The sequence below is a fragment of the Dipodomys merriami genome, unplaced genomic scaffold, assembly GCF_024711535.1.
Source record: "Dipodomys merriami isolate MVZ:Mamm:240054 unplaced genomic scaffold, mDipMer1.0.p SCAF_3, whole genome shotgun sequence".
Classification (NCBI taxonomy): domain Eukaryota; kingdom Metazoa; phylum Chordata; class Mammalia; order Rodentia; family Heteromyidae; genus Dipodomys; species Dipodomys merriami.
In genome coordinates, this window is record NW_027204492.1 from 59,059,115 (window position 1) to 59,069,476 (window position 10,362).

A 10,362-nucleotide genomic window follows, 5' to 3' on the forward strand; every position below is an offset into this window, starting at 1 on the left:
AAACAACATTGAGATTCTACCTCATCCCCGTTATAATGGCCATTATCAAGAAAACAAATAACAGAAGCTGGCAGGGATGTAGACAAAAGGAAACATCTTATACATTGTTGGTGGGAATGTAAACTTTTTCAAGCACTCTGCAAGGCAGTTTGGAGGTTTCCCCCAAAAAGTAAATAGAATTCCCCTCTCATCCAGAAATTCCATTCCTTTGCATTTATCCAAAAGATTATAAACCTGGATACAGTAAAAACCACAAGCAAAATCCTGCTCATTGCAGTATTATTCACCACAGCCAAGGTATGGAATCAGGCAATATGCTCCTCAATGGATGAATGGATCAAGAAAATGGAATTTTACTCATACATTAGAAATAATGAGACTGCATCATTTGCAGAGAAATGGAAAGACATGGAAAAAATTATGCTAGGTGAAATATCTCAGGCCTAGAGAGACAAAGGTTATGTTTTTGCCCTCATATATGGGAGCTAGATAGAGTAAGTTTATAAACATGAAAGTAGATATTTTGAGTGGTATGCAAGTATATACAAATTTATTAAGTGAAATATGGTAGAGTCAAGGGAGAATCAAAAGGCAAATCAAAGTTCAACAAAATAAATGCCAGAAAAGTAGTTACTGGAAAAAGGTAAAGTGAGGTCAAGGAGATAGGAGTAGATAAATGAAGAGAAGAGGGGGATAATACAGTCAAAATTCAATATATATCCTACAAAATTGAGTAAAGTGAGGAAAGGGTTAGACCAGGCAGGATGGGTGAGACTGCTGAAAAGATGAAACTGAACAAATCATAAATGCTTTGTTAAATGGCAATTCCTTTGTACAACTACTTAAAGATAATAAAAACGATAATAGCAATGAAAATGACAAAAGCAACAATAGCAATAACAAAAGTGTGATATGGAAGAATCTGTTAAATATTAAATTGAATGAGGGTTAAAAACTTACTAATTATGTGATGCACAGCTTTTCCAGGGTATCTGTAGATTCTAAATTTCACACACCTTTCAGTGGTTCTGCAGGACAACTTTGGGTTTTGCTTGAAGAAAAATGATTCACAGGGGCTTGTATCTTGCTACAAATTTATGCCTCAGGGATAAAAAATATCATTTTTGAATATTGGAAGAGAGACATGACCAGATATGAAGTTTTAATGTGTAATGATTCCCTTGAAATTTCACATACTGATGTTATGGTTTTTACCTAATGGGATGATGTATTTTTTTAACCTTAAAAAATGTAAGATAATTTTATTTGGTCTTTTTTGTTCTCAATGAGAAGGCAGATATCATATAGAATGTATTGGATAATCAAAAACCCATTTTGGAATCCAAACTATTAGATTTTATTCATTACCTAACTATGTTTTATCTCTTTAGTATCTCTTTATATCATCTATTAATATTAGAACAATTCAAGTTTTTCTAAATGGGGTCCCTTTTTTTGCCTTAAATTCAAAATGTACTAAACAATGATCACAGTGACATTGCCTCTGTGGCTGGGTTTGGTTTTCACTACATATAGCTGAATAAATGTTAGCACTGAAGAGCATGATACAGATTGGAATAGTAGGAAATAGTACTACATTTCACTTGAAGAGGTGTCGGGTCTTCCTCTGTCCCATGAAAGACGGCCGCTGCTAGTCCATTCCCCAGCCTCCCTTAGCCCTTAGCCCGGGAGACAATCAGACACAGCGGGGAGTCAACTCAAGCAGGAAAACTCTTTTATTAACACAGAGCAAGCCCTTTTTAAAGCAAAAAAGAGCAGGTGGCATGGGAGGGGAGGAAGAGGAACCAACCACTGTCACGGTCACATCCTATCCTGTACGTAAGCTTCCATGGGCTGGTTACGCACTGAAGGTAAAGCAAATCGGGCTCTGCCCACTCAACTTCCTCTCAGCGCCATCTTTGCTGCCCATGTGCTCTACAGATTCCCCCTTTTATGTTTTAATGGCAGACCCACCTCCCACTTAGTTATCCTTTTCCCTCCTCTGTAAAGGTTATTTTAACAGGATTATATTAGTAAGGATAGCATTGGCTATGCAGGGGGTTCGGGGCAAGTCTGGGGGTTGAGATTCACCAGACAAGGATAGGGAGGGCCCTTGTGTATGATCCAAAATCCTGTCCCAGTTACCTCATATCTTCACCCAGCACAGAATAAACATCAGTCCCACCACTGTTAGAAATGTTCGAAGCAGTTCAATTAATTCCTGGGCATATATAAAAGTCAGTATCTCATAAGGTCATCCTTTTCAGAACAAGGGAGCAGCCTAGGTATTGGGAGTTCCACACATGTGTCACGGTGCATCCTCGTGGGTCCCCACACTCAGACCATTCCACTATAGTTCAGAAAAACAAGGAAAATTTAAAACAAACTGCAGACATAGTAAAGCAATCCCGGACACCTGGTGTCTTTTAAGTGAGCCAGTTCCTTGTATGTGCCTTTAACTATGAGCACAGGATTCGTTTCCCTAACATCAACTTATCTGACCTTTTCTGCTTGACTCAGACACATACTAGATATTGCAAATAAGAGAAACCATAGGACCTATGTTTCTTTGGGCCTGGCTTACTTAACTTAATATAATTTTTTCCAAGCCTTTCCACTTCCTAACAAATGGGCAATGTCATTCTTTCTGATGGAGTCATAGAATTCCATTGTGTATATATACCACATTTTCTTGATCCATTCATCTACTGAGGGGCATCTGGGTTGGTTCCATATCTTAGTTATAGTAAATAATGTTGCAATAAACATAGTCGTGCTGGTAGCTTTTGCGTGGTCTTGTTTGTGAACATTTGGGTAAATGCCCAAAAGTGTGATTGCTGGGTCATAGGGGAGCTCTATGTGGAGTCTTTCGAGGAGCCTCCATACTAAGATATGTATTCAATTTTTTTTTCTTTCATGCGATTGTTTCTAACACATTTATGAGATTATTTCTTTGTTGCTTTGTATGTCCCTCCCCCACGGTATAACCCTTGCTTTCACTGTATTTGATGTCGGTATAATTTGTGGAGGAGAAGGGGAAAAACAAATCATTTAAATAGGGATACAGGTGGACCCATTGCAACAATGAGATGTACACGTCATTATGTTGAAGAGGAACTTTACAATTTTGGTGCAAGGTAGGGGGAGGCTTGGGTGGGGGGGGCGGGGGGAGGGGGGAAAGGATGGGAAGGGGAAACAAAGGAGGAGGCTACAATGCTTGATAAGAAATGTACTCATTATGTTGCCCATGTAATTGTACCCTCTCTGTACAGTATTTTCACACACAAAAAATGTACTCATTATCTTGCCCATGTAATTGTAACCCCTCTGTACAGTATTTTCACAATAAAAAAAAACGAGCACAGGGTCAAGAAGACCTTTGAGCTTTACTTTCAGCTCCCAACGGCTCCCAATATCTCCCCCATCTTTGTTTAAAGAAGCCAACTCGCCTGTCTTAGGTTAGGTGGATCACCTTGTCTGCCTTACCCATCTGGGAACTTCTTCAGAGCAAAGCTGAAGGTCCTATCTTAGGTTGGTCAGACTGACACCCCCTCTTACCCATCTCTGGCTATGGTTCCTCTTGGGGGAAATTCATTCACTTGGAGCTTGATCTTATGTAACTGGCTGGCCAAACTCATAAGAGTTCTGCAGTGCACGTATAATGAAAGGAAGGCATAGAAAAACCATCAACAAAAGCATTACCAGGCCAAACAATGTCATTAGCAGTCCTTTAACATTAGTCAGGGATGGGATAGCAGTCTTTGCCACTTCAGAGTCCAGAGGTGGGGCTTGTTCTAATCCGGCTATTTGCCTGTGGGGTTGGAAGAGATCTAAACAGAAAGCATAACAAAAGGTGGTTGTTTAACAATAAGTATGGATTCAATAACGCCGCTATATAAGCAACTAGTAAAAAAACAATTAGAGCAGGTAACATTAAAATAATTAGCTCCTACAGAAATATTAAACTGTCCATACATAATGACATAGAGTGGTGATCAAAATGAAGGTCAGGCCACCAGGTCGAAGGGACAGCTTCTCTTGTGGTGCTATTGATGATTTCTGCATTGCCAGCACTGATCACTGCCCACGTCACCCATTGAGGTTGATGCAGATTCCGTAGGGCCATTGCAGGGGACTGGGAGGGTCAGGACAGCCAAAAGTTGGAGTATCACTATCTGGTATTGTTAGAGAACACAAGAGCTTCTCAAGGGTTGGTTGCCCTTGAGAATAGTTAGTAGTTATCTTTCTGGCTTTTCCTCTTTTAAACACAAGCCTTGGCCATCATAGCCATTTTCTTTCCTTTGTGGTTAGCTTATCCTTGGGCATCCTTCTGTATAGAGGAAATGGGTAAAAACTTAAGGTGTCTGGCAGGGATCCAAATGGGGGCTGTCTCCCTTATGGGAAAAATGCATCCAAATCCCCTGCCCATGGTAACTAGGGAGTCAGGTCCTCTCCATTGTTGTGTCAGGGGATCCTTCCACCTGACTTTCACTTGGGGCTTAGGGCTTAATTGTCCCCAGTGCTTCTGCAATCTGGATTCAGTTGCCTCTTTTGAAAAATTTAAAATGTTAATGGTAAACAAAGCTATCTGTAACTGTATATGGGGGCTAACTCCCCTTTTTTGTTTTAATAATTGTTCCTTAAGGCATTGGTGATTTCTTTCTATAATTGCTTGGCCTTGGGGTTATAGGGAGTTCCTGTCATATGATTAATACTCCATTTGTCAAAAAACTCTGACATTGCTTTACTAACAAAACAGGGTCCATTATCAGTTTTAATTTGTGCTGGTAGACTCAAGGTAGCAAAGCATTGAAGAAAATGTGCTTGTGAATGTTTAATCTTTTCTCCTGTATGTGCTGTGGCCCAGCATGCCCCTGAGTAGGTATCTATAGAGACAAAGATATATTTAAACTTACCAAAGTCTAGGAAATGAGTAACATCCGTTTGCCATAGGATGTTAGGTTTAAGGCCTCTGGGATTTAACCCTGGTCATTGTACCCGGGGTACTTTTAAGAAGGGCTGGCATGTTTTACAGGTATGTACTATCCTTTTGAGGTTCTTTACAGGAATATGAGGAAATCTATGCTGAAGACCTCTCTAATTAATGTGGGTTAAATCATGCAAACAGGTAGCCTCTTTTAATGTTAATGCTTGTGGGCCAGTAGCTAACTGGTCCACCCAATTATTGCCTAGGGATAAATACCCAGAAGTTTTGAATGCCCTCTCAAATGCTGAATATGAATAGGGGCTCCCTGCCCTTCTAATAGGCCTTTAAGTGTAACCATAAGAGGGGAAATAGGGTTTTCATCCAGCTTGATGTGTGCCTGGGGAATATGAGGGAGCAAGTTAATCATATATAGGCGATCAGAATACAAATTAAAGGGTTTTTGAATGTCCTGAAGGGCCATAATTATGGCCAGCATTTCTTTATATTGTGCTGACCCTTGACAAGGTTGAAATCTTTGTTGGCTCAGGGTCTTTTGTTGCTCCTCAAAGGCTGCATATGCAGAGCTTGCTTTACCTCCATCAGTTAAAACATGGAGGACTCCAGGAATAGGCGTAGGAGAAAATAGAGATGGCATTTTGAGGGGAAGTCGCCATAATATGACAGTCCATTTGGATGGCCCATAATGGCAGTCAATTTTGCCTAGAAACCCCTCCAAGGAGAGAGCAAGAAGAGCATTGCCTTGAGTGAGCCACTCAATCTGCCATCCGAAAAGGAAAAACAATGGAGTGAGGGTCAAGGCCATAATGCCTTTGGGCTTTGGTCCTTCCCTTGACAATAGCATCTGCAAGTTGGTCTGCCTGAGAGTACACCCAAGGTGTGCCCACCAGGGGAGTGTGAACCCACTCTAATGGCTCCCCTCTTTGAGTTAAAACTGCAGAAATTAACATGACACCTGCAAACAACCAAAGAGAAATGAGCTCAAAAATAGAATACTTCTTTAGGAAAACTTTATCCAGGGCTTTTTGGAACTGCAAAAATATTGCCTGATGGCTGTCTGTAATTGTAATAACTTCTTGGGGCGTCCTGTCTTTTAGTAGGGCAAATAAGGGCACAAGACTATCTTTAGGGACAGGAACCCATGGCAACAGCCAATTGATTTCCCTTAAAAGACTCTGAAGTTGGGTTAAGGTTAGAGAGGTGGGAATATCCAGCAAAGGCTTAAGGGGGCTGGCCTGAGTCAAGGTAAGGTGGGACCCAAGCACCTTAAAAGGAGGTACCTCTTGAATTTTATTGAGGGCGATGGTAAAACCTTGGCCAGAAAGCCCTCCATGAATCCGGGGTCTTGGTGCCCAAGAATTATATCATCCATGTAGGCATAGGCAAGGGAGGTATCTGAACCCAGCACAGTCCCTAAAAGTGTGGCCAAGTATTGTTGGCAAAAGGCCGGGCTATTGACCATTCCCTATGACAGCACCATCCATTCAAACCTCCGATCAGGCTGGGAAAATTTAAGAAAAGAGATGGAGAAAGCAAACTTCTCGCAGTCATCTGGATGCAGGGGAATAGAAAAAAGCAACTTTAATATCAATCACAACCAAGGTATATTCTGAAGGTATAGCATGAGTCCAGGGCATGCCTCTTAGGGGCATTCCCACTAGCTCCATCCTTTTCTTTACCTTACTCTTGGAGCATACACCAAGCCCCAGAGGCTTTTTGAATAACAACTATGGGTGTGTTCCAAGGACTCATAGAAGGGTTTATGTGCCCAAGGTTTATCTGTTTCTCCACCAGAAGGTGGAGGGCTACAAGTTTAGGTTTGGTCAATGGCCACTGCTCCACATAGATAGGGCTTCCCATCAAAATCAAACTTGGATCGACAATCCTTTTTCCAATGGTATCCCTTCCTGCACCTGGGGCAAGGGGTAGGGGGCGGTTTGTCCCCTACACCCTGTTGTTAACAGTCCCTCTTAAAGTTGTTGTGAACAGTCCTCTTAAAGTGCCCCTCCTGCCCGCATTTAAAACAAGTCCCTCTCCCCAATGGTCTTGGGGTTTCTCAGCCCTGGGCTGCCAGCACCTGGGTAATAGCCTCAGTCATTGCAGATGTCTAAGCTTGTAAAGCTAAAGCTAGTGATTGGGATTGGTGCTGTTGCGTTCCCACATCCTGCGAGGCCACCACCCATCTGCTCAGGGAACTCTCTCTCAATCCCGCACAGGCCATGTGGTGGTCTGCATTCATCCCTTTCCAGACCAGCAGCTTTACAAACTGATCTCAGAGGTTCCCTGCCGGCAGCTTGCAGTGAATGCTCTGTTGGACTTGTTCTATAAAACCAGCTAGAGGATCACCAGGTTTTTGTCTCACTCCTGCTATAGGGGACTCAGTAGGCCCATCATCCAGTTTGAACCATGCGGCAAGTCCTGCCTGCCTCACCTGGTCACGGTAAGGGCCAGGTATTGCAGCCTGTTGGACACCAGTGGAGTACCCTTTCCTGTCCCTGTTAACATGACATAAGTAATAGGTATCATGGGTTGAGCCTGTCGATTATTATGCACTCGCACTCTGCATTCCTCCTTAAAGAAAGCACACCATTTAATAAACTGAGAACTGCTGAGGACGGCTTTGGCCACATTCAGCCAATCCTTAGGGACACACGGGTGATAAGCAATGTCTTGAAATAGGGTCTGGGCCCAAGGAGAGTTTGGGCCATCCTCCACCACCACCTTGCGGAGCTCTTTAAGATCTTTGGCTTCCCATGGATACCATTCCAAGGGCCTGTTAGCTCCTGGTGCCAGATTGACTGGATATGCTTGGGGAAGCATATCCTTTCCAGGGTAGTCCTCTGAGTAGGTTATTTCCCCAGCCTTCGGCCCCTCCATGGAAGTCGGTAGTGGTCCGGGTCTTGCAGGTCCCTCTCGCAGTTCACATAGTGCACTGTACCTCCTCCCCAATTGGGGGAATAGGGAGGGGGCCTAGGACCGTCAGGGGCACCTGAGTCAGAGGGAATAACTTTCACCCTTGTTTTGACTTCCACTGTGCATGTTTCAGTGCATTCTCGGTCGAATTTGACCCATTCCTTTTCCTTCTCACTTCCCAAGTCCTCCTTTACTCCCTCTAGGCCTAATGTTGCCTCCTCCTTCTTCTTCTGTGAAATAGCATTACCCATACTAAGGGTTTTACTTACCCTGAGAGACCGTTTAGCCTTGGCTGGTATCTTTTCCTCTCAAGCCCCACGTTGGGTGCCAGATGTCCAGTCATCGAGCGTCCCATGAAAGACAGTTGGGGTCCAAGGAAAGGTAAGTGCAGCCACTCGTCCATTCCCCAGCCTCCCTCAGCGCAGGAGACACTCAGGCACAGAGAGGAGTCAAGTCAAGCAGGAAAACTCATTTATTAACACAGAGTAAGCCGTTTTTAAAGCAAAAAAGAGCAGGTGGCATGGGAGAGGAGGAAGAGGAACCAATCACTGTCAAGGTCACACCCTATCGTGCACCTAGCTTCCACAGGTTGGTTACGCACTGAACATAAAGCAAATTGGGCTCTGCCCACTCAACTCCCTCTCAGCTCTATCTTTGCTCCCCATGTGCTCTACAAAGAAGAAAAACAATTTATAATTGTTAGGTTTTTAAAAAGAGGTAGCCGAGTAAGAACCACATCATGCATGTGGTATTCAAGTAAAGAGTAGGTTTATTCATCATTCTGGCTGGCACCAGGCCATGTTGGCCCTCCACAGGGAAAGGCAGGGAAAGGCCTGGGAAAGACCTGGGAAAGAGAGCTGGGAAAGAGCTGGGAAAGAGAGCTGGGAAAGAGATGAGAAAGAGAGCTGGGAAAGAGCTGAGAAAGAAAGAGCTGGGAAAGGATTGAGAAAGAGAGAGAGCTGTGAAAGAGAGCATCTGGACCTGGGCTAGTTCTTTCTTATCTAGGGTATGGGTGGAGAAAGGTGTGGCCACATCAAATTCAGATGTGATCTCAGTGGATGCAGATGTGACCTCTTCCAAGTGTGCCAGTTGCCTAGGTAATGCAGGTACTGGGCGGAGACTTTGCTGCGAGGAGGGTGGAGTCTGCTCGCCATCCAGGAACGGACCTTACAATAATCCTTTTGCAAAGTAGTTGTGTAATTATTATCCAACTCGGTACTTACATAAGAAAATATTGATAATTACCTACAAATCTAATCTCATTCTTGATTGATAACAAAGTATGATATTGTTCACATAAAAACTTTAATCTTAAGCTTTTTTTTCAGATACAAGTAGCCAGTGGCATATGAGCAGACATTTTACCTAAGTTTCTTAAAAGAGGGATTTGAATGCACTTTTCAGCCAAGATGCTTTTATTTTTGCCCTAATTCTTATTGCTGCTGGAAATGTGACTATATTGGAAAAAATTCAGAAATACTTTAATAGTCATAATGAAAACTTTGAAGCCAGAAGTTCGGTAAATGTTATGAATACAAGATAAGCTAACCAGAAGGAGTATAGTACTGTGGAACCACTTAATGCACCCTAGAGTGTCTACTGCCAGAGTAATATTTTCTACGAATAAAAACCAAACATGTACAATGTGCCTAGACCAATGATTTGTAGGTAATATTTTAAATTAAAGATAAATGTACTCCCTAAATAAGTCAATCCTAGAAGCAATATAATCTGCTTCTGGGGAAAATGTGTAATTTTCTATTCTAAAAACATGGGAAGATTAGGGGAAATGAGATATAAAATTTTTCTCAGTCTTTCCTTCAAATGGACTAAGAATTTACTTTTTAAATATTGTTCATCAAGATAAAATATTGGGGAAATATTGGCACATTACAATATCTGCCTAATATTTACTTTGCTTAACTCTAAAAAGACAATATAAGCAGTGTCTTAAAAGATCAACTTTTAAAACAAATAAAAAGTATATAATTTATTACCTTTATAAATTTCCAAATACCTAGCACCAAGTAATTTGTGAAAAATACCTTATCAACCCTTATTGAAGGAAAAGCTTATATGATCAAGCTATACAGGAATTCAATCTTGAGAAATAGAGAACCCACACATTTTGAGAGGTTAAATTGGGAGTCTTTAATAGAAAGCCAGCAATTGCAAGTGGAGTCCAGTCCTAAAGACCTGCAGCCCAGAAAGGAGCTCCCACAGAGCTTTCAAAGGAAAACCCACATGGTTAGGGTGAGGACCCAAGCCCAACAGAACCAATACATATAGGGGAATACTCAAGGGCAAGCAAAACTTTCGATATAGAGGAATAGTGTGGGAAGGGGTGATCAAATCAAACTAGGGAAATATTCAAGGGTGAGCATTCTCTTTAACAAAGCTTTGCTGGGGATAAACAGCGTGACATCTGCAATTCAAAGAATGGCCTCTCTTACCTCTAGGCTTTTCTGAGGTAGGTGAAAAGCCCCTACCATTCAGCAAGATAC